Genomic DNA, 26,048 nt, shown 5'->3' with positions numbered 1-26,048 from the left:
GCAAGAGCTAAGAGAGTTGGGTCATTGAGGGGATGTCAAACAGAACTAAAAAGGCTTGCAAGATCCAGTCCCTCCTCAGATGAGCAGGGGATTCACTCCTTGACTTTCCTGCCTCTTCTTTATCAGTTTTTGTGGTTCTATCCAGAGACATAAATGTTCATGTGAACTGTTGTTTACATTTGGCTAGAACGTGAGATTTCCATGCCTTACTTTTCAGTAAGGGGATGTCAGAAGCGTGCTCCCAGACTCTTGTATTTCATTCTCACCAGGCATACAGTGTATTCCAGATAGGTACAAACTCCTATTTTTCACTGAGCCCTAGGATGAAAAGAGTAAGAGTCGGCTTCATAAAACCTGGGATGTGTATGTGTGTGTGTGTGTGTGTGTGTGTGTGTGTTTGTATATTTATGGAATTCTCTCAGTAACACACTAAATAGGTACCAGATACCATTGTCTGTATGCTCAGTGCAAACGGACTTTATTATATCATCTGTACCTTAGCTCAGGCTGCTATAGCAAAGTACCATGAACAGGGTGGCTTGTGCATAACAAAAATTTATATCACACAGTTCTGGAGGCTACAAGTCCAAGATTAGGGTGCCAGCATTCCTGTATCCTCACATGACAGAAAGAGAGTGCTAGAGAGGTCTCTGGAGTCCCTTATATGAGGGCACTAATTGCATTCATGAAGGCTCCACCCACATGACCTAATTACCTCCCAGGGGCCCCATTTCCTAATAACATTGAGAGTTAGGATTTCAACATATAAATTTTGGGGGGGACACAAACATTTAGTCCATTGCATTCTGTTTCTCCTTGGTTCTAACATGTGACCAAGCATTAATGGGACCAATCAATTGTTTATAGAACAATAAAGAACAGTTATGGATGCAGTGCATCAGATAGAATTTTCTTGAATCGACCATTGCATCATATGATTTGTGAAATATCCTATAAAAATTTGAATTTCGCTAACTCTGGGCTTTAAATCAAGGTCACCAACAGTCCAAAGTAAAAATGAAAGCTGGCAGAAAATTGCTGGCTACAAATTACCTAAAGTACTGAAATGATTTTGGAGAAAAATGTCTTGCTAAACCTTTCTGTAGTTAAAAAATTTTAGGCCCACACTTTCCAAAGTTCATTCTATAATAAAAGAAAATAAGTTACAGGTTTAGAATGCTACAATTTGGAGTCATTTGGGACTTGTGGGCTTCTAAAGCACATGAGGTTATTAAAGTACACTTACAAGCAATACAAGTCCTTAAAGAAGTATCAAGCACTAAAGTCATTCACCACATTTCTTCTCAAACAAATCCTTATCTTGAATGGTTATAGCTTATGACTCGTTAATGGGTCCCTACCAGGAGGTGCCCAAACTACTTTGTCAGCCTTTCCAGGCTCCTTTCCACTTTTCTAGCTTGCAATGTATTTATTGAACATGGACTATGAGCTACGTGCAACAAGAAGCTTTAAATATTAAGATGTGACTCCTGTCCTCAAGGAATATTCAGCTCTTCAGATGAGGAAATTAATCAACACTGGTTATATTAGTTATCTGTTGTGATGTAACAGATTACTTCAAAATTTAGCAGCGTATAATAATAAGCATTTATTTTCTCACATTTTTTTGTGGGTCAGGAGTCCAAGCACAGCTTAGCAGGGTGGGTTGGCTCAGAGTGACTCATGAGGTTACAGTCACATGCTAGCTGGGGCTGCCGTCAACTGAAGGCTTGACTGGGGCTGGAGGATCTGCCTCCTGTCTCTCTTGTGTAGCCATTGTCAGACCTCAGTTCCTTGTTGGCTATTGGCTGTGTGCCTCAGTTTCTCGACATGTGGACCTCTCCATGGGCTTTCTGAGTGCCTTCACAACATGGCAGCTGGCTTCTTCCAGACTGCTCATCTCTGATGTGGTGCACCATCATTTCCGCAGTATTATACATGAGGTAGATTCCTGACCAACTTGTACAATGACAAGGACAGTACTCAAGGCTGTGAATACCAGGAGGTGGCGATTATTGGAGACCACCTAAGAGGCTAGCTACCAAAGAGGTTTTTCTAAATATGTTTCCTCTTGAAGAGTACTATTGCCATTACCCAGTTTCTTAGTATAAAAACATTGGACTCATTTTCTAGATGCTCTCTGTTATTTATGAATACTATCCTATTAATTACTACATTATAGAACCTACTATCGTTAATATCTTTTGCATCTTTCATCCTTATTGTTATTGCTGTAGTTATGGCCCTTAGCATCCATTGCAAGGACAGTTTTAATTATAGTCTCTTGTCTTATTTCTCTTTTAAGTAGGTCGAACTGTTCGGACTTGTCATTTTTGGAGTCAATTTTGGCAGTGTATTAGTCAACTTGGGCTACCAAAACCAAATTACCATACACTAGGAGGCTTAAACCTCAGAGACTTATTTTCTCACAGTTTGGTAGGTAGAAGTTCATGATCGGGGTGCTAGAATGACCAGGTTCTGACAAGGGTCTCTTCCTGGCTTGTAGATAGCCACCATCTTGCTGTGCTTACATGGCCCCTTCTTTGGGAACATGCAGAGAGAGAGAGAGAGAGAGAGAGAGAGAGAGAGAGAGAGGTGAGGGAAGGAGAGAAAGAGAGAGGGAGAGAGAGAGAGAGACATAAAGGTAGAGATCAAGGGAGGGAGGGAGGGAAAGAGGAAGGGATAAAATGAGAGAGAGAGAGAGAGAATGTTCTGGTGTCTCTTCCTCTTCTTATAAGAGTACTAATCCCATCACGAGAGCCCCACCCCCATGACTTCATCTAAACTTAATTATCTCTCAAAGGTCTGGTTTCCAAATATCATTACCTTGAGTGTTAGGGCTTTAACAGATGAATTTTGATGACAAGATTCAGTCCACAGCAGGCATTTCAGATGATTCAACCTAATCCTTGTTTGCAAGAATAATACATGTTCATAATAGTAAATCAAAAATACAGAAAGATAGAAAGATGAAAATAAAAATTACCAACATCTCCACCACTTGGGGATAGGCAGAAATTACGTTTTTATTTATTTCCCAGTTTTTAAATGCATATACCTTTGTGAAGACTGAGTACATACTGTATGTTTGATTTCATGTTGTTCTTTTCATCTAACAGTATTTCTCGGGCAATTTTCCATGTCATTGAATATTTTTAGAAACATTTTAAATGGCAGTGGCGTATCTCATTTATTTGACCATTCCTTTTTTTGTTGAACATTAAAATGGTTTCTTATTTTTTGGAAACAAGGCTGTGGGAAGGAGTATCACTGAACAAATACTGGTCTACCTCTCTATTCTCTTACTGCAGATTCCTGGAAATAGGATCACTGGGTCAAAAGGCATGAACTCCCTCCTGTATTGACCTTTCAAAAGCTCAATTTGATTTACATATTGCAAATAGTTTTGGGGAAATTTACTCATTTATCATACCATGGGGATGTGTATTGCTACTACGACGACTCTTGCTACTGCTTATATCTTAATTTAGTAATTTGATAAGCCAGAAAAAGTGATCTAATTGCTACCAGTGATCTCCTTCTTGGAGTTATATCCAGTTCCAATCAAGCCTCCACAGTGCTTCTAGAGAGATTTCTCTCTAAAATTCAAATTTGATCATATCACTTGCCTGCTAACGTCAATCATTTGCTCCCCATTGCTTAACAGGTCAAGCCCGACATGTACAGAATGTTTCATCAGCACTTTCCCTATATGGCTTTTGCCTACATTTCCAGTTTCTCTCTCTCTCTCTTTTTTTTTTTTTTACTTCCTCTCTAGTAACATAAAACTATTTACAGTTCTCTAAAATGCCTTGTTTTACAATTCTTTTCCTTTTCTTGCATGTTATCTCAGTCTTGAATGCCTATCCCTCTTGGCCACCAGCGCTCACAAAGTCTGTTTAGAGAGAAGGCAGGAGATGGATGGAGTGTTCCATTCCTAAGACTGGAAGTGCTCCTGTGAACAGCCCTATCCTGGATCTTCTTACCACCATCTCCACGGAGATGCATTCCAAGTCCTTTACATGGCAACTACACTTCTGCTGTCTGTAAAACTCTCTATATCACGGTGTGCCTTCTGACAATAATTTCTTCCAAGTAGCTTCCGTACAATTTTTGTTGTTTCTCCCTGGCTGCAGTGGTGTGTATGCTGCCCTTCATAACTCCAAAAGAGATCTTTCAGTCTCTGTTTGCCCGACTCCGTCTTCTCAAACACTTCTTGAAGGCACCCTGAACTTCTGTAAAACTTGCAGTTTGGTGTCTAACATGGTGCTGTCACTTTGTTATGCATTGTTAAGCACTGCGTGTCAAAAATGCTTTTGAGGACACAAAATAAATTGCCAGTACTCAAAATAATGGCAGAAAGAGAAGCAAAAACATGTACACTTGACCCTCGAACAACGTAAATTTGAACGGCATGGGTCCACTTACAGATTTTTTCTAGATAAATACCGTACAGTACTATAAATGTATTTTCTCATCCTTAGGGTTCTCTTAATAACATTTTCTTTTCTCTAGCTTGGTTTATTGTAGGAATACAGTATATATAACACAGAACATACAAAATGTGGTTTAATTGCTTGTGTTACTGGTAAGGCTTCCTGTCAACAGTAGGTTATTAGTCGTTACGTTTTGGGGAAGACAGGTTTACCTGGATTTTTTACTGTACAGGGGGTTGGTGCACCTCACCCCTGCGTGGTTCAAGGGTCAACTGTTGTATAGAACACTCTCAATGCAGAGGTGAATGATGGTGTGCAATAATGGAGGACTCGCATTCATTGGCTGAGAGCGTCTGGTATACACTGCTGTGTTAATGCTTACTAGCTACATACCTATAAAAGCACTCAAGGGGCATAAAATGTTTATTTGCTTATAGTACACTTTATTATATTGTCATTATATATGTATTTACGTATTTTTAAAGACGTTATTTAAAGATATTAAAGAGAAAATAGTTTTTCTAAAGAGCTAGAATTAAGGGGTGCCTCAGTTGATTAAGCGTCTGACTTCAGCTCAGGTCATGATTTCGCGTTTCATGAATTTGAGCCCCCACATTGGGCTTTCTGCTGTCAGCATGGAGCCTACCTTGGATCCTCTGTTCCCCTCTCTCCCCCTGCTCGTGCTTTCTCTCTCAAACACACACACACACACACACACACACACGCACACACACACACACACAAAAGAATTAGAATTGAATGCAGTGTTGTTACACATGGTGGGGTATAGACCAAGTTGCGTTCATAGTTAAAGCAGTGCAAGTGGTATCTGCTCTAGGAAATCTTTTCTGACACTTCCATCCTCTGTGCCTCCTTTTGTATGATTGATTTGTATTGATTTGTGATTTGTTGAAAGGTTGAGGTGATTTATGATAAATTACAAATATCATCATCGTGACCGCACTTTGACTGAATCAAGGAATCACAGAGTTGGATGGCATCTCAGATGTCATTTCGTCTAACCTCTCACTCAGCAAAAGTGATGTTGCTGGGAGAGGGTCACAGGATGCCTACTAGGATGGCTTTCATTGTTAGAAAAGTTATCCATCACATTGTATAGGATATTTCTCTGAATGACAAGCACTTGTTGGTCTGAGTTTTAACTCTACAGAACGCATCCTACCCCTTTTTCACAAAATAGACCTTCTCAGGGTTGAGCCAGCAGGCATATCCTGCCTTCTCTTTTCCAGGCTAAGCATCTCCAGATCCTCAAGTGACTGGAGTATGCTTCATGCATAGTTTTGGTGCCAGGTAGAGCAGAGGCCAGTGTGGCTCTAGTTCTGAGAATCCCTAAGTTACAACTGAATAAGCCCTTTCATTTCGCTTTCCTATTCTGGGTAGCTTAAGAGTGTATCTGTCCACTGAACTTTATGAATTAGCCATGACTCTTTTGGCTGCAAGTAACAAAACCCTAATTCAAAGAAACTTAAATGAGAAAAGGCTCATTGAACTGGCAAATCTAAGGGGTGGGTTTAGGCAAAATTGGATTCTGTAATGCAATGACTGCTGGGACTTTTCCTCTTTTCATCTCTCAGCTCTGCTTGCCCCTGTTTGACGTAATTCCTAGGTGGGCAGGGTAGCCAGCAGCCCCACATAGCTATCATTATAGCTTGTTATCATAGAAGAGGAGGGACCACCTCCTTCAGTCTCTCTCACAGAACACCTGAAAAGAATGGCTCAGCTTGGGGTGTGTGCCCATCCCTGAACCAATCATGTGGCCGAGTGGCTTGGAGTGCTTCTGTCCAGCTTGTTTTCTGTGAACCACCCTCTGCACCCCCCACACCGCGCCTATCACCTTACCTTTTGGTGGAAGGAACCAATGTGGTCAGCTCCATCAGAGCCCCTTAGAATGAGAAGGATTACTGTGGGATGGGGTCAGGGTTGGTTACCCAAAGGAGGTGATGCTGGGGAGGAAAGCATGTGTCTACCGAGTTACTTAACAGGCTACTCAAAAAAGGCCATGGCTCAAACATTCAAAGATCCAAAATGCAGAAATGTTATGGCTGGATAAAAACAGATGCAGTGGTCAGATGGACCACCTTTTTATAATATGCAGCTCATTTTCGACTCAAAGTTTCCTCCAAGGTGCCTTCCACTGTATCAGGACTCAAACCATATTTTACTGTAATATTGAGAAGTTGCCTACCATGTGCTTAAGTTAATATGTTGAAAAAAATCACTTTTCCTCAGGAGCATGTATATTGGGTTATAGTCATAATGGTTGCTTGCTTACATGTCCTAGTTATACTTCATTGTTTGGGGCAAGGTCATACATTCTGTTCCATTTCTAAATCTATTCCGATTTGAAAGATTCCCTGTTGTGAGACTCTTCTTTATGATATTTAAAAACTACATGGAGAGATGGAAGCTGAGCTAGATTAAAGTTGTACAAATCTGATTAACATCATCTGCTCTGTTTCAAAGGTCAGGTGCACTCAACGAATTTACTTTGAAATTATTTTGTTTATTTTGCGGGCATATACATCATGAGCTTTCTAAAGGTCAAAAGTAGAGTTTGTTCTTGGATTCTAAAGCAATCTGATTTCCATTTACAGTATGCTTTGGTGACCCTAAATGCAGAAGCCGGCCCAGTTAAGTCATACTTCCAGTGTGTGTTTGGTTTAATTTTCTCATGAAGAAAATCCCTGCTAGATTAAGGCAGTGCTGAAATATCATTTCCCCTAAATTACTTTTATTTCCAACTAGGTTCATAAGAGAACACTACTCATAAATGACACCTGAACTGTGAATGTTGGTTTCATGCCCATTCTGTTTTCAAACACACGGGAGCATCTTCGTCAGCTTGATTCTTAGCTGGAAACTAGAGGCAAGGTCAGAAAAGTTAGGACTCCTGGGTTTGATTAAAATTTACCTGGTAGGGGTCCTGAAGCTTTATTAATTGAAGTGTGTTACTGTTTGTTTTTTGGACACGAGGCTCCAATAAATTAGAGTCTTATTTACTATTCAAAAAATCAAGGATCTAGTTATAAATGAAGTAGTTTTTCATTAATTATTTTAAACGATTATTTTTCCCTCACCATATGTACTTTACCAAGATAAAAAGAAAATCTCTCTGAGTATTTTGTATTCATGTTCATTAACATTCTGGTGGAATAATAAACCTCAAAACGATTCATGTATGAATCAGTGAGGCATGGCTAATTACAGTTTTCAGCCACATAGCCAATAACATTCACCACAGAACACGGCATCTGTTAAATACATCTCTCCGAATTTTTGTTGGGGGAGAGTGGTAGGAAATAGGGAGGTTGGCAAATTACAATTTTAGAATGTCTAAATATTTTAGGGGCTTGCACATTATAAATCTCTTTCAGGCAAGTATTTACCACAAGCATGACATCCTGTTATCAAAACAGACAAAAACCCCACAGATTCGTTTTAAAAACAAAATGAAACAAAACAGAAACAACTGTAAGTCCAGAGAATGGACCGTGTTCTATAAGAAAACAGAAGAACCTTTTTGGAACATTAGGGAATGTGATTTACCATAAATTTAAAAAATATATTTTATACTGAATTTTAGAAATGAATTTTCCTATTCCTTAAAAAAGTCATCTCGATACTATGACTTTCTCCAATCCACAAAAGATATTTAAAAAACGAAAATCTGAAAAGCATACAGAGGACACAGAAAAAGTTGAATGTCATGACTAAAGCATTCAAACTCAGAAGCAATTTTGTAATGCACACTCAAAATCTTTTCCATTACTTTTTTTGCTTAAAATATTTTCCCTGAATACAATCCATCTTGTTGAGCACCCAAAGACTACAAGAATAAAATCATTAGAGTCCACATTTGTTTTATTTTTTAATTTAAACTAGTGTTATTTCAATGCCATAACTAATACATGGCAAAAAAAAAATATTGGTCAGAAGTTCAGAACTGTATAAAATCGAATAAAAGATACTCTTGCCACAGCCATGCCATCTCATTTCTCCAACCATCATTCACAACTATTTTGATGCTCCCAATTTCCTACCAGAGGTGCAGGTATAGGTCCACAATCTCTCATTTGCAATGTCAAAATCCAAAAATTTTGAAAACCAGAAGTCTGGCCTATTTATAGCATTTGATTATCCCATGTATGTTTTGTTGCACAAATGTCAATGTTTGATGACAGGGTCCTGTTCTAAGGCGGCTTTAGGAGTGGTAGACACTAGAGATATAATGTAGGCATATGTTACCTTTTCTTTTTTTTTTTTTTTTTTTGACGTTTATTCATTTTTTGAGAGAGAGAGAGACACACACAGAGTATGAGCGGGGGAGGGGCAGAGAGAGAGAAAGACACAGAATCTGGAGCAGGCTCCAGGTTCTGAGCTGTCAGCACAGAGCCCGGCGCGGGGCTTGAACCCACGAACTGTGAGATCATGACCTGAGCTGAAGTCAGACCCTTAACTGACCGAGCCACCCAGGTGCCCCAACATCTTACCTTTTCTAAAAACGATAAGATTAATTTCCAAAACACACCTGTCCCAAAAGTTTTGGATGAGTGATTATGGACCTTGGTAATTATATGTGTAACACAATCCTTTAATGATTACACAAATAGATCATACTATATACACCATCTGGCAAGTACAGTTATGGAATAGCTTATTATTTTCCCTTAAGGTTTACTGTGGCCTACATGCTCTGACCTCTGATTACCTTTTACCTCCTCTTGTACGGCTCTTCCTCTCATTGACTCTTCTCCAGCCACGTGGACTGCCTTGCTATCCTTCCACCATGTCAAGCCTGTTCTTATCTTAAGGATGTTGCACATACTGTTCCTTCTCTCTGGAACATTCTTCCATAGACTTCCTCACTTCACTGAGGCCCCCACGCTTCACTGAGATCTTTGTTCAAATGATATCTCTTCAAAGGCCTTCCTGACCATCCTAGCTAACAGAAGATCACCCATCATCTTCTAGCCCCCCACTCTGCATTTTTTCCTTAGCATTTCTCATCATCCTACCATATATTATAAATTTGTGTACTAATGTATGGTCTTCTCTACCGGAAGTTCCATGAAGGTAGGGATTTTTTATGACTTATTTACTGTTGCATCCCCTAATAACTAGAACAATGCCTGCCATTGGTAGGTGCTCAATAAATATTTGTTGAATGCATTTTTCTATTTGCCTTAAAGTTAAGTAATTCGTTTGATAGTTACAAGGCTCTCAGTTGCTCTTTGGCAAACTAAGAAGTGTGCTTGTGAAACCATCATGAACTGGCTCTTGGGACTCCTCCAGCTGCTTTCCCCACTGCCTCACTTCCACTCTGGATTGTGGACCAATGACTCTAACTTGTCCGAGCTCTGGCACTTTCCACATGCTGTTACCTCTGCCTAGAACTCCCCTTCTCCTCCTCTATAGGTAGAATTGACTCATTCTGGCATCGACTTCTAAAGCATCACATAGATTTGTTCACTAGTTTATTTGCTTATGGTCTCTGTTCCAGTGCAATATCAGGGTCTGTGTCTGATTCACTGGTGAATCCCAGCCCATTGCACAGTGGCTGGCCCAGAGGAACCCTCCATACATGAAAAACTGAGCTGAAGCTGCATCCCACCCTGCACTAAGTCCTCTATGAAAGAAATATACTTTTTAATTTTTAGGAAATGCTTTTAAAAAGCGTTCCTCCCTCCCCTCCCCCCCCCCCCCAAGAATGATGGAATGCCTTTAAAGCTGCAGTGAAACTAGGCATAATGTGTTTAGAGGCATAATTTCCTGAAAGAGAGTGAGGAAAAATCAGAGCTTATCTTTGAGCCACCCTAGTGAGATCACAGCTTGGACACTGAGCTTAGTTTTATGCACCTTATGTTCTAGGTAACTGGAAGATGATTGCAAAAGATGGCAGTAAGAAGGATTAAGTGTGATTATTTATGAGGCATAGTTAAAAGGAGACAGCATGCATATGTTCACTAACTATAGGGAATAGACCGATCTCTAAATATCTGATGAACAAATCCACCCAAGGAATATATTTAACACAGAACAACAAAGGGATAAATAAGAGGAGAGGGTAAAAAAAAAGATAAGGAAAAAATTTACAGAATTTTCAGCACATCACAAGATGGTTCTTATTAACAACCAGATTTCTCCAATAACAGCCAAAAAGCTAAATGATTATGGGCTGAGAAATTTGTGAAGGAGACGTGAGCATCTGGGTAGAGCTGAGTTTCCCAACCTTTGTATGATTTGTATTACAGAAACAATGCATCATTTTTTCCTAATACAATAGTTTCTTATTAGAGATGATTTTTCCAAATATCCCCCAAGTTCTGGATTATGACCTATAACATACGGCTGAGATGAATTATGCAGAGTTGAACTCTTTGACCTCGAATGCCTTTCTGCTTTTGAAATTCTATTTCCATGGTAAGGATTTTCTTGTGGGTCCTGTGTGCTTGAAGAGGATGCTGTTGGGAGGAGTGTTTGACCTAAGTGGAAGAGTATGTGACCACCAGGCTTTCCACATGTTAGGATGGTCTCAAGCTTTGTGATAATGGGAGGTTATTGTAGGGTCACTTTTGTCTCTTTACTTCATGGCTTGGCACAGTGTAATGATTGGTATAATGTTGGACCCTTCTAGCACTTTCCCTATTTACTTTGTATTTATTGAGTGTCTACTATTGAGTAAGACATAAGGAAATTTCATGCCTTCAGGGAGCTTACATTTTATTTGGAGGAGATCAATAATAAACAGAAAGACAAATAAATGGTGACTGTCACTTCAAGTAAAGCTATTTGCTGTGAAGAAGTGCTACAATGGACCATGCATAGAGGTCTTTCACAAAACTGTCTTCTTGGTCTAAAGACCACAGTCTGTGTACTTAGTGTTAATTTTGCAAAGATCCCGAGCCCTTTATATGTGTTTCTGCAATATCGCAAAATGAATAACATATTGTCTTCAGGAATATTTCTTTCAATTCCCTTTCCCCCTTTTCTCGATCTCCTTCCTTCCCTTTCACTAAACCCCAGTCCCACTGAAGCCTCAAGGCCCCAGAGTTGCCAGTGCGAGAGGCTTTTGTTGCTCTAGATTTTGTTTTTTGTGTGTGTTAGTGAGAATTTAGAAAGTACTGTCTATATTAATTGTTCACATGATGAAATATACAAGGTGATAGATTGCTTTTTGTTTTGTTTTTGGTATGTAAGTTTTGAATTATTCTTATTCTGCTAGTGTCAGCAATATAAGCTTATGGTGACACAAAGCCACCTGTAGCAGATCCTCTTGGTGCCCTGCCAGTACCCCCTATTCCCTTGCCATTTCAGGATACACCAGCCTGACTTCAATGGCAGCACCTGGCTGCCTGGCTTTCTCGGGACATTGAGGCAACTCTGCCCTCTCATATAGCATGCCCAAAGAACCAGGGACTTAACTGCCTCTGAAAACAGACTCCAATTACTGACTGATGGGAGTTAGTATTTAAACAACACAGTTCTTTTGTCCTCTGGTGGGATAGCTCAGTCTATGGCATGTGTTTCACATTGTTTCGTATAGTTCCTCAGGAGAATTAAGCTCAATCACCCTTTGTAGTAACATGCTTTTTTGTCTGTCTTCCCTTCCCTATTTCACTTTTCTATTCTACTGGTGTTTCCTGCAATTACCGACTTGCACTTGAATACCTGTCTCAGGATATACTTCTGGGAGAACTCAAGCTAAGATACCATCTCCTGGCGATTGTTAATCAAGTTGCAGATCAGACAGTCATCCCCACTGATTGTCTTGGCACTTTGATGTCCTGGGCCCACGGCAAGTGCCATGTGTTAATGCTCTTTATGTATGTATATATTGCTGAAGGTCATGGCTGACCTTGAGCCCAGCAAACAGCATAGCTCACAGTTGAAATAGTACGTATATGTTCATACTAGGCTGCCCAACAATGGTTTCATAATCATTAGATACCACTGTTTAAATCCTGAGTATATTCATGACATTTGCCTTTTGATTGCTAAGTAGAAGATGCAGTGATAATAGGTTGATACTTTCTCAGAAGAGTCTAGTTGTTGAGCTTTCCGTTTTCACATGGTTCAATGATTCCTTCCACATTTAGTCTGGCTGCTGACACATGTGTTGAAATCTCTCATGCCAGTCAGCCTGAGAAAGGTTGGTATTGCTGAGCTGAGTCTGTGCTCATAACAGCTAGAAAGAACTGTTGTATCACAGCAAACAACCCCAAATTGACAGAAGATTAAGCTAGGAAGCCTGAACAGGGGTTATAATTTCTACATACAAAATTAGTCTCTATACATATGGATCACATTTCTGGTTCATCTGTGATTGTCTTCAATTTCATCTAGTTATTCACAATTCTCTAATATTCTATGTGGCCATGGTGTTTGTGTGATGACCTGTAAATTGACCATAATCCACAGTGACATTCTCTGAGAGCCAAGCTTCCTAGGACATCAGTATTTCACACCAGGGCATTTTGTAGGACACCTTGGTACTCTCCATGGGGTTCAAACATCAGAAAGGATGAGAGATCTAAGACTTGGTGTAATCACCTGCATGTAATGAAGCAGGCCAAAGAAACAAGTGAGGAAAAAAAAAAAAAAAAGGAAATGGTGTCAGACAAAGTAGGGACATATCTGGGTGTTTGTCCAAGTGTAATTGCTCTTTGTTTTTCCTTAAATGTAAAAGGTGACTGGCAAACATATGTTCTTCCTTGGCACTAGAAATGGGAGGAAAGAGAAGGGAAGTAGGCAGTCCTGAATAAGGGAGGTTGCTATAAGGAGCATAGTGTGTAATATCGAGAGTCTGAAGGACAAGATTCTAGTCCCTGTACATGAGCTGCACGACCTTATGCAATTATTTAGCTGTTCTGCAATTTGCAATTGCATTTATTGCAAAATTCATTTTACTTTTCATACTCCTCTAGACCAGGAACATCTTGAAGTTAGGAATTGCATCTGACTCAGTGATTTCTCCAACATCCTAGACTATATTGAGAGAATGATTTTGAATTAGAAAAGGGAGCAAGCACAAGGGTCCCATGGTGGTTCAAGATGGATTTAATAAATCTGCACCAAAGAAAGGGAGAATAGAAAATAAAGACTACTCTAGATTTCATTCAATTATTCAAAGTATATTTACTGAGTACCTACTACTATATATACTTCTAGGTGCCAAAAATATTGCCGTAAGCAGAACAAAAATCGTCATCTGCTTAGATCTTCCACTATAGGGGACAAGACGATAAAAAAGATAAACGAATTACACACAGCACTGGGAAGGAATAGTGCTAAAAAGAAAAACAGCACAAAAATGGTAGAAAGGAAGAGACAAGGGAGTTTGCGGTACAATTGTGGTTAGGATTTCAGGGAAGGCGGAGTGTAGTCTTAAGATGGATCAAGTGAAGGTCTGCGAGCCGGTGTGGCGAGAGAAACATGAGGAAAAGAAGGCTTAAGTAATCAAGAACGATCCAGAGTGAGTAGAGGAAGTGAAAGTAAATCCAGCCAGTGGAGGGGGGGGTGTGTAGTTAAAAGGAAGAAAGGAAGTAGGAGGGAAAAAAAGCAGAATAACCTGAAAAGTCTTATTTGTCACTTGGAGAAAAAGGAGGCTTGTGCAGTTTATGACAAAAATCCCTTTCCAGAGCGATTCTCACCTCAGTTGCTGTCTTGAAAACAACGTTTCCTACCCCTGAATCAGAGTTAGTGACATTATGGCTTCTGATTGGCCCAGTTCAGGATCATACTTTACGCCTATTGGCCCTTGCGTCTGTCCAGACTAGCGGCCATCTTAGGTCCCGCCCCCGCCGCGGTGCCCTCTGGGAATTGTAGTCCCTTCTACGCTCCATCTAGTCCGGAGACTTTTTGCCCTCCGGTTACCGGGTCCCTCAGGTGGCCACCCCAGTGGTCACACGCCCAGGCGCTGCTTCTGCCCCGCGCTCCCTCCCTCTGCCTTTCACTTCCCAGCTGCCAAGATCTTGGAAGGTAGGGGCAGGGGGCAAGCCCCAGTCGAAGAGTGTTTCTGGGGTGCGGGTCTGGGTTTCCACTCGTGTCTGGTCCTTACTCCCGCAGTCCAGTGGGACGGGGTCTGGCTCGCACAGCTCCTTGAGGCAGGGGAGGTTGCCTGTCCGGAGGACGCTCCTACCCCTTGAACCTTTTCAGGCCCCATTCTGAGCACCAGCCCTAACCCTAACCCGCCCCTCATTCGCTGCACAAAGGGGTAAACTAAGGCATGGGCCACACCAGCGGCTCCAGGGATACCCTGGCACCCAGACCTGGTGGTGTAATTGGCACTAGCCGCTTTTTGAGGGTTTTCCAAGGTCATAGGCAAGTAGCAGAAATCGCTGCCCCAACAAAACTGTGTCAATCACCCGGCTTTGGGATCCAAAAAGGGAGGGGGCTGAACACGTGCCCAAGAAAGGAGCTAAGTAGATAGAGGGAAGGTAGTGTTTTGGGAGGGAATCTTACATTTGACATTTTAAAAACACAAAGCACTGGCTTTATGGTGGGGGAACTCATGAGGACTCGTTTGGACTATTTTATGGATTAATGTAGTTTTTTATACAAAAATACGCGGGATTTAAAACGTGGGAGGGGGGTAGGGGGGAGGGGAGGCTGGTTAGTGGAACTGGAGTTGGAGGCGACTCTCTAGGATCAGATTCTTCTGTTATATGACCTTGGATCAGCCACTCACAGTGCTTTATTTGGGAAAAAAGAGCTTAAAGATCTTTACCGAAGTGGCCCAAGGATGCTGGCTGGAGCCGAAAGCTAAGAGAGGTCTTGCTTGTGGAAGTCTGCCACTTGCAGATTTACTGCTTTATTGTTTCGGATCCCTCAAGAAATGTGCCGGGGACCAGCAGAAAAATGAGCTCAGTGGTTGTTTTAGAAAGGCCCTGACCAATGCTGGGCCTGGGACTACCGAAAGCGACTCCTATTCGCACCTGTTAAGCCGGGTGTGCCTGAACTCTCCCTCTCAGGCTCCATGTTACTGCCGGCGGCCTGAGTAGCGCAGGCTTCTGGGAGTTGGAGTCCTGCCGCCTGTTTCCCGGCGGGCTGGTACTCTATCTCCCAGCGTGCCATGTGGTGCGGCGAGGTGTCTCCTGGGAGATGAAGTCTCGCTTCCAGCCGTTCTGTGGATTGGGCCTTTGACTCGGAACTACAACTTCCAGGTGGCACTGCGTTCTTGGCTGGCAGCCTTTGTGTCCACCTGCTTGGAGCTGGGACTAGAGAGAATTGTTTAGGAAAGCAGTTGTTGGGTACTGGAGAGATATAGCTAGTAAAGATGTCTTTTGTAGGTGTCGTCGTCATTGATTGTATATGCTGTTACAAGTATTAGATAGGGGAGTATTGTATGTGCTTTTCCAAGTGTTAGGAAATATGCGTGCTTTCAAACACAGCTAACACTGGGTAATTTACAGAGCGTTCCTATTCTTTTTGTAACACCGTACCTGCCATCTGTAGATGAGGATAAATCTTGAGAAGATGATTTGTCCACATGACACACCTAGTAATAAAATGTAATGTATGTTTATTTATATTTATTACCTTTAGTTATTATAGTTTAATTCTCTCAAATGCTGTATGAGATAACCATTTTATATGCATTTCACATATAAGAAAACTAAAAGTTTTAGTAAAGCAATTAAAGTTAAGCAAATTGTCCAAATTAACTCAGCTAGTGAATAGAAGTACTGGGATTGTGACCCAGTCTCCTTGATAGGCTCTGCTTAGAAAAAGGCCGCACCTGAGATGCTGGGGGTGGGGGTGGTGGTGCTGGGTGGCTTAATTGGTTAAGTGTCTGACTTCGCCTCAGGTCATGGTCTCCTAGTTTGTAAGTCTGACTTCCAGGTAGGGTTCTGTGCTCACAGCTCAGAGCCTGGAGCCCACTTTGGATTCTGTGTCTCCCTCCTTCTCTGCCCCTCCCCCACTCATGCTCTGTCTCTCAAAAATAAATAAACATTAAAAATAATTAAAAAAGAAAAGAAAAAGACCCCGCCTAACAGGGTGAGCGAACCCAACGTTTCTGAGTACAGAATTTGGAATTTTTCCATTATACCATGTTTCCTCTGTAGCCAGAGACTAAATGTTAGGGCTGCAAAAACCTTTGAGATCATTTAAATTTAAGGCAAAGATCTTGGAACAGTTCCTGGCATATAGTAAAAGTTCCACAAATGTTAGCTATATTTAGCTTTATAATACCTTTCTTTTAGAGATGAGGAAACTGGACCAGGTGGTAAAGCAGTTTACCCAAGGTCATAGGGTTGGTTTGTGTCAGAGATGAGACTAGACCCAAGCGATTCATTTCCTAGTCCAGGGTTATTTTCATTCTACCATCAGTCACGTAGGAGGAGCACTAGATGTGAAGCTGTTTAGATAAGGTTTCCCTCCTAATTTGTTTTTTGTAGGCCATAGGCCAGGACCCATTGTTGTAAAGGCCCTTTTCTTATTGGTAAGGTTGTACTATTTCATTAATTAAGCAAATATTTTTTGAGCATCTTCATTTGCCCATCCTCTTTAGGTGCAGGGGCCACATGGATTAAAGGAGCTAATGAGTGAGGGCTGGAAGGACCTTAAAAACCATCTAATTTAACTCCTTTATTTTATAAATGAGGAAAGTGATCTATGGTCTTCATCTCATGCCCTCGTGTCAAAAGCCTCTTGTTTCTGTCAGGAGACAGGATTCTGGAGGCCTCATAGTACTGTATATGACTTTTCAGGTTCATGATTTCTTTTATTTGGTGTTCTCATCCTGTTCCTATTCCTGGAAGCGTTTGGTGGAATGCTTTAGGAAATATTTCTGCGCTCCTCTCTTTATTTGTATATACATGCAGCTTCAATATGCTCCCTTTCTATTTTGGGAATGTCTTGTTTTGGTTCCCCATGCTTTTTTCCCTTTTTTTCTTTCGGACCCTTGAGAACAAAATCTGACATTGTGTTTGCATTCGCACAAGTTACATTCTAACCCACTAGCTAACGTAGGGTATCAGAAATATACACACGTGTTGTTTGAATTATATAAAACTTTAGTTTTAGAAGGCACACTGGCCCTTTCAGTTCGTAGGTAATAAAGCAGGTAACTTACCTCTTGTGTGTGTGAAAGATGCTTTCTGCATAATTAGTTATTAAACTAATGTTTTTATAAATTATCGGCTAAACATTCATAAACAGTCATCATGAGAGATGTTCTCCCCAACCCCTCCTGCCCCCTCCCTACTGCCTGCCCAGCGCTCTCCCAGCTAACAGTCTGCTTGTTCAGCTTCCAGCACATGCCTGACCACTAGTAGACACTGAAAACATGTTTGTGAAATTGCATTCATAAGCATCCCTAAGCTCTGTTCCCACATCTTTTTCTTGAATCTCTTTTAAGATAGAAATGCTTTGAAATATAAGATGTAGCAGGTTGCTTTCCTTTCGGTGTCTACATTGCGATGAAAAAAATCTCAGCCTTTGAGGTCATCTTCCAAGGGGCTGTTTCTTTGGGAATGTCCATGTCTGTGATTTCTCAGACGAGAAAGTGATCCAAATAGCAAAACATAGCAAAGAAGCCATAGAGAGTGGTAGTCTGGAGGCCTATGATTTAAATCCCAGCCTTCCCTCTTAGGGCACTTAGCCCTTGGTTTCTTCTGTAAAATAGGAATAATCAGCATTTGTACCTCATAACGTGATGATAAAGATTAAATAAGGTGATGTTTTTAAGGCTTGGAACATGTTGTCAGGCACTCGGTAGCTAGTGTTCAGTAGATGGCTAGTAGCTCTTATTTTTGTAATAAAAGCAAACAACATATGAAAATATATCACATTTAGTCACAATTTAAACTTGAGGCAGGTGTCTATTTTATGAAAGGATTTGCCATTTGATTTCTTAGAACAGCCAGGTTGACCATCACATGTCAAGTGTGCCCGCAAATTTGATAATTGATCTTGCCAGCACAGTGATACTCTTTGTGTGGGGAGAGAGATAGATAGTCAAGCTTTCGGCTTTACATTGCCTGCTGAGAGGTCCCTGATCTGTGGTTCCATCTATATATTAAATATCAGATTGAAAAGCAGCCTGCCCTTGTCAGTGAGGGCTTCTTTCTATTTCTGGAAAGGACTAGGCCTATTCCAGGTGTCTCAGGGTTAAAGTGAAACAGTCATCACCCTGCTGGTGACTAACCCCAGGGCAATGGACACGTGGACATGGCAGGTGTCTCTCTAAAGCTGACACCTGCAATAGCCATGAGGCTATTGGTTACTGATAAGGAGTGAGTGAGAGGAAAGGGGTGCTGCAGGGGACAGAGAAGGAGAAATGGGGAAGAGCAAAGAGCAGATGGGCAGAGGGAACAGCAGAAGCCCTCAGTAGCATCTATTTATTCTGCACATTTATCCTGCACCTAGCTCTGTGCCAGGCACCTCACTGGTAGGCCCTGGAGACACAGCTGTGAATGTGGCTGGCATGGAGTTGGTTGTGGTGGTGGGTGGTGGTTAATTTTAGGCAGGGAAGAGCTTAGAGGAAGAAGGAAGGCAGGAAAGAGGAAGTAGGAAAGGAAGAGTGGGTATTGGGATTTGATGAGTGGAAAGGTCTCTGTGTCTGGGGTATAAAAATCACTGGTTGTGGGACATGGGGAGGTAGGGCTGTGCTGGCAGCCACCAGCGATATTATTCAGAGTCCAGTTACCTGTATTGTAAAAGAATTTTGGACTTTATTCCAAGGGCATTTGGGAAACCATTTTATAGTCTTAAGTGGGGAAATGAAATGATAGGATTTCTTTTTTTTTTTTAATTTTTTTTTTTTCAACGTTTATTTATTTTTGGGACAGAGAGAGACAGAGCATGAACAGGGGAGGAGCAGAGAGAGAGGGAGACACAGAATCGGAAACAGGCTCCAGGCTCTGAGCCATCAGCCCAGAGCCTGACGCGGGGCTCGAACTCACGGACCGCGAGATCGTGACCTGGCTGAAGTCGGACGCTTAACCGACTGCGCCACCCAGGCGCCCCATAGGATTTGTTTTTTAAGAGTGTGGATGCAGTATAGATGATGATGAGCTTGTGAGAGAGAATTGTCCAGGTAGACCTGTGTTTGGTTTGTTTGTTTGTTTTAACTTTAATGACCATAGGAATCTCCTGCTGATCATAAGCTGCTGGTTCTGATTCAGTATATGTGAAATAGGCCAGAGATTCAGGCTGATGCCATTGGTCCATGGCCTGTACTATGAGGAGCAAGTATTGAGGAAACTTTTGCGCGATCTAGATGGGAGATTGTGGTGGTTACAAGAATGGCCCCTTGAGGGGCACCCGGGTGGCTCATTTGGTCCGACTTTGGCTCAGGTCAGGCTCCCATGGTTCGTGAGTTCGAGCCCTGCTTTGGGCTCTGTGCTGACGGCTCAGAGCTCAGAGCCTGGAGCCTGCTTCAGATTCTCTGTCTCTGCCTCTGCCTCTCTCTGCCCCTCCCCTGCTTGTGCTCGGTCTCTCTCTTTTAAAAATAAATGAACATTAAAAAAAAATTAAAAAAAAAGAGAGAATGGACGCTAGAGGGTCAAAGACCTGGATTACAGTCTTGGTTTGACACCTTACTTTTAGTGTGACTTGGGGAAAATGTCCTAATCTTGCTGAGTCTCAGTTTCCTTATTATCTGTGAAATGGAGGTGATGATTCCTGTTTCAGATTTCAAATTGCTGAAATTTTCCGGGAGGTAACCCATAGAGAGTGCTTAGCACAGTAACCGGCAGTCAAGAAATGGTAGCTGTGAATTTGCTCTTACTGTTGTTAATTGATAAGACAACCTCATGCACCCTGCTCCATGTTACCTTGTTTACCATATTTTGAGTACTAGATGGAATAGATCACTCTTCATTGTACAGTTTTTGTCTCCGTCTCGCATGTGATGTGCCAAACTTCTTCAGTCCTTTGGTAAAAGCTGGAGCATTATGGGCAACTAGATATATTTCTCCCATGCAATTGAGACTCTAAATTTGATGAAGAAAAAATCTGGGATCCTTAAAGTATCATCTTATATCTGATTAAGAAGGGAATTTGAGGCACCTTGCTTCCTCATGTAAATTTACTTAGCCCAATTATGGTGCTTCCTTCTTTACATAATTTTAACCTGTTTGGATTGATTTTCAACCAGTGGTTCTCAGCCCTTGCTGCAAATTCAAGTCACCTGGGGCTGGTCCCATCCAGAAAAATTAAATCAGAGTGTGGGAGGGGAGGCAGGCAGCGTTACTTTCTTTTTTAAGTTTCCCAGGTGAGTCTGAAGTGCATTTAGGAGCGACAACCACTGATTCTAACAACAGAACTTCATTAAATGAATCAGGTACAGTGTAACAGGTGAAAGTCCTGTGTGGGGAGGGAAATATCTAGAATGTAGCATTTTGAAGGCTTTGGGCATGAAAGCCTTGTCACAAAGCTCTCCTGGAATTTGATGAACTACAACCATATAGGTTGTGTTCCGGGTTATCTTTGGGGTCAAATCCAAGGCACCCTCCCCACCCCCTGTCCCATTTTGTATCTCTAGTTGTGCTCGCCTGACTTAGGATTCTCAATTTTGCTTCAGGCTGTGTTTCTCTTCCTGATACTTAGTTTGTTTTATGCCTCATAGCTGGAAAAAAAAGTAGTAACCCATTACAATTACGTTCAAAAGAAACTGAGTTACATGCTTTCATGAGCTGTGGCTTCATTATTGTAAAGGTTTCAACTATTGTTCAGATACACACTACCACCGGTTTTAAACAGTAACATTCTTTAAATTTTTATTTTAAATTTCTTTCTTTTTTTGTTTTTTAATTAAGTAGGCCCCACACCCACCGTGGGACTGAACCAGTAGCATCTGACCATTCTAATTCAGTAGCCTGAAACGGAGGCTTCCAGAGAGGTTGCCTATTATAAAGATTTGTTTCCTTTTTAATTTTTTTAGAGTTCCCTCACCCTCCTTTTCAGGGCAGAATAATTAAGCTAATTTGATTAAATACCTTCCATTTGATGGATTATGCATAGTATTTGGGGACGACCTTTTCCTTTTAAAAGTTTTTTTTTTTTCTTATAGAAAATGTGTATATGTAAGTTTGTTTCTATCTGAATATTTATATTTAAAACCTTGTATCCAGTGTCCAGGAGCATTCTTGGCCTGAATTTCGATTACCCTGCACCACCATTTCTTTTTTCAGCATTTCCTGAGTGTTTTTTACTCACCAGGAGGTCATTTCGCAATTGTAGTAGTTTTCTTTTTCTACTGTGTTGACTTAATAGAGGGGAAAAAGAGAGTGGGAAAAAGTGTTCTTGTTGGAGGGTTTAAAATCCATTTAAAAATTACATATTTGGGGGATATTTTGTACATATGCCAAGGTTTTCTTTTAATGATAAATAAGTAGGAATAGAAGGGGAAAATGAGAAACTGGCTAAGAGGTTTGCAAAAGGCACACCTCGACAGTATTCTGGAACTGAAAGGCTCTTTCTGAGTCTATTTATGTGTTTATTAGTCTTCCTTGTTATGGATTTACCTCTTTTTATTAAGAATCAGATTTCCATTAAAATTCAGTGTATTTTGCAGTTTCTCAGACTCACAGCTATTGGAGCTAAAACCCATCACAGATAATGTGGAAGTATCAGTACTCCCTCATGAGGTTTAGTGCTTGCATATTTTAGTTGAGCACGGTTTGGAGGAGAGTATGGTCTGTAGTCGTTTAATCACTGAAGCATGTGGTGGATGGTAAGAACAAAATTTTCATTTTCTGCAAGGCTTAAGGTCTTCTTCCCATGTCTTCATTTTTGGGAAAAAACACCCTAGAACTCATTGCTGTCTTAAGTCTCCACATTACCAGCAGGACAGTACCTGCTCCGTTGTGCCTGGAGACGTTCTAAGGATGCCTCAGAGCAGGTGTGTGCTGGGAGGACAGGCAGAGGAGGGGGCTGGAACCTGCTGGGGTCAGGTTGTTTGTCTCAGCCCAGGAGCACAGGCGATTCCTGTTCAGATTCTCCCAGGAATGAGGCTGGTGGATAGAGAGGTAGTGGTCCCAAGGAGGCAGGAAAAAGCAACCCAGACGGAGAAGTAAAGGCAGAGGGTATGGAAGGGGTGTAACAACAACAAAGATGGTCAGGTGGAGGGGGGGATGGAAAGTTTTTTTGTTTTTACAAATATCTATGTGAATGGTGCCCTCCTGAGCTGTGCTGTGCCCTGCTTGCCTGGTTATCACACGGAGGGGACCTGATGAATGGAGGTGCTGGCACCTTCAGAAAAGGGGAAGTGATACTGGGGTACAAAAACAGCAGGTGGCCACTGCCATTTGAAATCCCAGTTGCTGGGATCTGCTGGCTGAGTGGGTACGAGCAAGGCCAGAAGCTTCTGCAGCCAGTGACCACAGATGAAGGTTGCAGCTGAGGCCCTCTCTTGGCCCCTCCAAGCAGGACAGAAAGCTTCTTCTAAGCCACGGCTTCCTCTAGGCTCTTGAACTTCTGAGAGGCAACAGGCCAGCTCTTCCCTGGCCTGGAGGAGTTAGCTGTGTTGGGCTTCCCAGTGCAGATGAAACAGCTGGGTGCAGCTCTCGTGGGTTGGGGACTGGCTGGAATGGTATGGAAAGGTCCTGGTGGGGCCAGAAGCTCCTGCATGTCTCACAAGCTCCCAGGTGGTACAGATGCTGCTGGTCCTTGGGCCACACTTAGAAAGCAAGGTTCTGGTTCTTTATGGCTCCTCCCATGCTACCATTCTGTTGTGATGCGATGAAGAGCGTTAGGAGTTCGCAAATCCATAGGGCAGTCTCTTACAGGCCGAGGGTGATCTTGGGCAAGTTGTGTTGCCTTGCAGAATTTTATTTTCTTCTATAAAATGGACATAGTGAGTGTGTATCTCATAGGTATGAATAAAATGGGATAATCTATATAAAATATTAGCACGAGTACCTCTCCTATAATAATTTCTTAGTAAATGTTAGCTTTTATTTTTATTATTGTTATTATATTTTACATTTTTATTGTTTTTGAGCTCAGAGACCCAGATTTGTAAACCCAAGGCGTGCGGCTTTACCGGGTACGAGATGTGGACACGTGGACAGGTCTTGATTCGGTCTGTTTCGTCGTCTTTAAAATGGAACTTGTAACAGTCACTGACTCTGGATGTTGTGAGGGTTGAGTAAGATTGTATGTATAAAGCTCTTGGCACGTGTTAACTACTCTTATGCTTATGAATACTAATCACTGGATTTGGGGGGTCTACACAGCAGCTTCTGGTACTCTGGGTTGGCCAGGTTGCTGTGAGTCACTCTTGGTGTGGTAGGAGCTGCCTACACCAGGGACAGTTAAGTGGAGAGTGGGACCAGGATCTGGAAGTAGGTGATGTCTGGAAGTTAAGGTAAGCAGGCAGGTGGAATGTGGGATGACAGCCTGGTGACAGGTCTGGTAGCAAATCCGACTCAGTGCTGAAGTTTGCTTTGACCATGGACCTCACTGGGCTCTGCCTTGACAGTCTCTGACTCGCCTGGTACCCCTGTGTCTGTACCTAATCTCCAACTGTATTCTTGCCAGTTCCTGGTTGTGAGTCATTTCCTTGCTCCTCATTAATTAATTCACTCCACATTCACTGAGGCCTATTTCTTCTGTCTCTGTAGGTTGGTTCCTGTGTTTTAGCTTCCTTGACTTATACTTTTTTTTATAGCTTTTATTTAACCTCCATTTTTGATTGGTGCCCTCTTTCCTCTGAAGGAAAGGAAGCTCTATGAAGGCAGGAGTAGTGGCTATTTTGCTAATGCTGCCTCCCATCACCTGGTCCCTAACTTAGAACTCGATGTTGAACTTTGCACTGTGCCTCTTATTTCTGGGCTCTGCTCCATTACTTCTGGTTAGCTGAGTCTTGGTTGCACAGAGGGTATAGGTAAGTGAAATCTGTTGAAGTCCTGGACCTCAGCCCCCTTACTGCTTCTTGAATCGTACAGCCTCCCCTTTCCTCCCTTTCCTGGAGAGAGTGCCTTGTTTATTGTGTTAATATTGTGTATTTTCCCTCTTCAGAAGTTTGCTCCCTGAAGGCATGGACCTTTTGTAGTACTGTTTCTTGCTCTTTCTCCATGCATAAAGCAGCTCAAGGCCTGTGATGGACAGGATGAGTTATGTCTCATCCTTACCATCAAGATCTGAAAGTCTGGGTTACCTTGAAGGCTGCTGCTCCATGCAGGTGATAGGAATTTTCAAATGCTGGGAGTCAAGAAGGGGCTCATAGGAAGGGAGTGGAGACAAAAACCTATTCTCTGGCTCTGAGGACCAACTCCTGTCTTTGCTTCTCATTAGCCGTGTCACCTTGAGCAAAGGACTCAACCTTTCTGCATCTCGCTTTTCTGTAAAACAACGATAATACCAGTTAGCTCTTAGTTGTTGTGAGAATCAAGTGAGATGGTTGCTGTGAAGCATGCCCTTGCATAGTGCCTGATATGTAGCCACCATTCAATAAATATTACCTTGATTGGTGTCATTAAACCTGGGATGTTGCTCTGTCTACTCCTGCTGGTTGGTAGTTGCACGTGGGTCCCAATTTTCACTTTGAAAATCAGGGCTACATCCTTCCCATAGTACTGTGTTATTAGTGGGCTGTCATATTCCCTTTAGTCATCAAGTAAGCGTAGACGCCATCGGTTCTGGCCATATAGAGTTTGCTGCAAATGTTGGCGAACAACAACCCAAGGATTCAACACAAAAAATAAATGCTGGTTGATGTTAAAGACAGAGGAATACAGATCAGAAGACAAACACATCCACCGTACTGTAATATTTAAATGCCTTCTCATAAACACTTAAGATTCTCATTAGTCCAACATCAGAAAAATGATAAATATTAATATTTGTCATCAAAGGGAAGCTTAGAAATCAAAGTTTAGTAAACAACTGTTGTATTTCAAGGATTACATAATACTGAAGGAATTTTAATTCAACACGTCCAAAATTCTGTTTTTAAAAATTAATTTGTTTTTTATCCATTGCAAAAACTAGGAAAGGCATGCATTTAGTTGGAAAAGATTCAGGGGACTTGCTCATTTTGATCATGTTTTCAGAGACTTAGGTTATGTTCGTGTCTGGTGTCTACAACAGAGACCCACATGTGCTAGAGCCACTCTCCTTCTCCAGATCTCCAGTTCTGCTTCAGGAGAATCATAGTGGAAATTGGCTCCTATTAGATCATGAAAGGGCACTGCGAGCTCCCTGTCTTGGCTGTGGATTCCTTTCCCAAGCTTTTCTGCTCTTGCCAGTTCTGAATGTGCCAGAAGTATGTGCAATAGTCCCCAGAGTCAGCAGGGAGCAGGGGGAGAGGCAACAGGCCGACATCATCACTATGAGGCAGTCAGGCTTTCCTTTCCTGTTTTCACAGAGTCGGGCATGTGAAGACCCTGACTTCGTGTGACAGGGTCTCATCATGTCACCACAAGGATGTGGTGCAGGGAGTCAGGGGATCTAGGTTTTAGTTGTGGCTCTTACTGCCTTCTGCAAGTCTTATCCTCTCTCTGGGCCTCCCTTTCCACATCTGTAAAGTGAGGGGGCTTGGATCTGGTAATTCTGAAGTCCTGTGCCTCTCCAATGTCCTATAACCTTAGGGGAGACCTTTAGGAATCTGCTAAGCCCTTCCTTGTTCTGTCTGCAGAGGGG

General features: G+C 41.9%; 1 protein-coding gene across 3 annotated transcripts in view; it reads left to right on the top strand.

Annotated features, from left to right (window-relative positions):
• The first annotated feature begins 14,270 nt into the window (after positions 1-14,270).
• Positions 14,271-26,048, top strand: part of FHIT (fragile histidine triad diadenosine triphosphatase) — a 1,417,560-nt gene continuing 1,405,782 nt past the window's right edge. For all 3 annotated transcript variants that reach the window (XM_045496936.1, XM_045496934.1, XM_045496935.1), the window contains exon 1: positions 14,271-14,435. The gene's annotated coding sequence lies outside the window, so the exon portion shown is untranslated. The remainder of the gene's footprint in view (positions 14,436-26,048) is intronic.

This window comes from Leopardus geoffroyi, chromosome A2 (genome assembly GCF_018350155.1).
Source record: "Leopardus geoffroyi isolate Oge1 chromosome A2, O.geoffroyi_Oge1_pat1.0, whole genome shotgun sequence".
NCBI lineage: Eukaryota > Metazoa > Chordata > Mammalia > Carnivora > Felidae > Leopardus > Leopardus geoffroyi.
The sequence above is the reverse complement of the archived record's forward strand: the minus strand, read 5'-3'. Positions and strand labels throughout refer to the sequence as shown.